The following is a 2,550-nucleotide window of genomic DNA, read 5'->3' as shown; positions in this document are numbered from 1 at the left end:
TCAGTGACGCACAAGTGGCACAAAGTGAAAAAAGATTGATTGATTCTAGTGGCGGCTGTTTTACACTTCATGAATAATGCTCTCTCGCTCTCTCTCTCTCTCTCTGTCTGTCTGCGGTGTAGAATCAGTCTGTGTTTAGTGTGCACCTTTATCTACACTGACTCGTCAGATGATGTTGTTTGCAGTATTTCCAACGAAGCCACAAACAGGATATTACATTTCATTCATTCAGTCTTTCTCTCTAACACTTGTTGTTCCAACTATGTCAATGAATTCATCAGTGCCATTTCCTGCTGTTGGGTTCTCCAGATATATTAAATTTTGTGCTGCTTATTATTATTATTATTATTATTATTATTATTATTATTATTATTATTAGTAGTAGTAGTAGTAGTAGTAGTAGTAGTAGTAGTAGTATTAGTATTAGTATTATAGAATAGAATTCAACTTTATTGTCATTGCACATGCACAGGTACAGGGCAACGAAATGCAGTTTGCATCCATCCAGAAGTGCTTTAGCCGTGATATAGATATATTACAATATATATTATTATTATTATTAAGTTGTACTGGAGAGAAAGTGTGCAGTGTCCTGTGTCACCTTTACTTTTGGTATAGCTGTGATTTTTCTCATTTCTCCTTTTCCTGTCAGACCCATGCAGCATTTACAACTAACAGGCTGAAGTTCCCTCCAGACATCCAACAGCTCACATCGCTTTTTTCCCCCATACAGTGCTATACAAACCTCTATCCAGGCTGCATTTACATGTTTTATACAGCTAATAAAATCCAATTGAGTTCAGCAAAGCTTTCTGACAGACAATAACATGCACTCACCAGTACAACTTGTTTGACATGGTTTGAGCTTTGTGACATGTTTTCATGCTGGAAGCTGCCATCAGAAGATGGGCACACTGTCAGTCTGAAAAAATTCCCTTATGTAATGGCAACAGCAACAATCATCAACAACAACTGTGGTGTTAAACAATGCTCGGTTGTGAAAGTGTGCCAAGAAAATATCCCCACACTATTACACCAGCAGCTTGAACCGGTGATACAAGGCAGGATGGATCCATGCACTCAGGATGTTTATGCCAAATTTTGACCCTACTATCTGTAGTTCGCAGCAGAAAACAGCCCTCATTAGACCAGGAAAAATATTTCCAGTGTCTGATTGTTCAATTTTGGTGAGCCTGTTATAATTGTAGCCTCATTTTCCTGTTCTTAGCTGACAGGAGTGACACCCAGTGTGGTCTTCTGCTGCTGCAGTCCATCTTTTTCAATGTTTAACACGTTGAGAGATGCTCTTCTCCATACCTTGGCTGTACAAAGTGATGATTTGAGTTAATGTTGCCTTCCTCTAAGCTTAAAGCAGTCTTGCTATTCTCCTCCGACATCAGCCATCAACAAGGTATTTTCTCCCAGGCAACTGCCACTCACTGGATGTTTTCGGTTTTTCAGACTATTCCCTGCAAACCCTAGAGATAGCTGTCTGAGAAAATCCCAGCAGATCTGTAGTTTCTGAGATACTCAGACACACTGCACTGGCACCAACGATCATGCCACTTTCAAAGTCTCTTAAATCACCTTTTTTCTTAATTCTGATTCGAACATTGGCAGGTTGTCTTGACCATGCCTAAGTACATGTGAGTTACTGCCATGTGATTTGCTGACTAGATATTTGCATCAATGAGCAGTTGATGAATAAAGTAGCTGGTGAGTGTATCTCACTGTACTGTGGCAGCTGCTCAGAGTCATTTTTCCTCATTGAAACAATACATCCCCAGTTATCAGGTATGGTTCCACAGTCAAGTAGGTCTTCCTCAAACTAAAACTTTTAACTCAGTTCAATACGTGCATTCAAACAAAAGAAAAAAATAAGCTTTGTTTTGAATTCTGACTCAGTAGAACATTTAATGCTGCATTTAAATGTGAGAGGACTTTTATTAGACATTTTCACTCTGCTAGGCACAATTACACTGCAGTGACTGCAGCCTGCGTCTACTAGGCTGTGTCATATAGAAGTAAGACAATGTTTCCTGACACAAAGACATTGTTTGCAGCTTCTGAAATTCATCTTAATTATACTGTTTACCAAGAGATACAGGTGCATAAAAAGATGCAAATAGTTACAAACAAGCGCTACACCTGTCGACTATTGTTACCCTGCAATCTGAAGCATAATGGTTTTACTCTCACTGTTAACATAATACATTGTAATGGCTATAGAGTAAGAAACTGTGCAGAAGTAATTAAATGGTTTTGTGGTGCAGGAACAAAACCTAAATTACCAGTAATTTTAAAAAAGTCAGTACATTTGCAAAATGTTCAAATGATTGATGATGTAGTCGATAAGACGAGAAATGTTATGTATATGGAAGGATTTACATAATAAGTATTTTGTTCTGCTTTGCAATCCTGCATATTAATGTCGGTTAAAATGAATATCAGGTCCTTATTGTATAATATAACAGCATAATGTATACTGTGTGTATACATATTATTAAAGCAGGATAAGATTTCCATTCATATCTGTCAGCAAACACAGTT

This window comes from Pelmatolapia mariae, linkage group LG6 (assembly GCF_036321145.2).
Source record: "Pelmatolapia mariae isolate MD_Pm_ZW linkage group LG6, Pm_UMD_F_2, whole genome shotgun sequence".
NCBI lineage: Eukaryota > Metazoa > Chordata > Actinopteri > Cichliformes > Cichlidae > Pelmatolapia > Pelmatolapia mariae.
Note: the sequence above shows the minus strand (reverse complement) of the source record.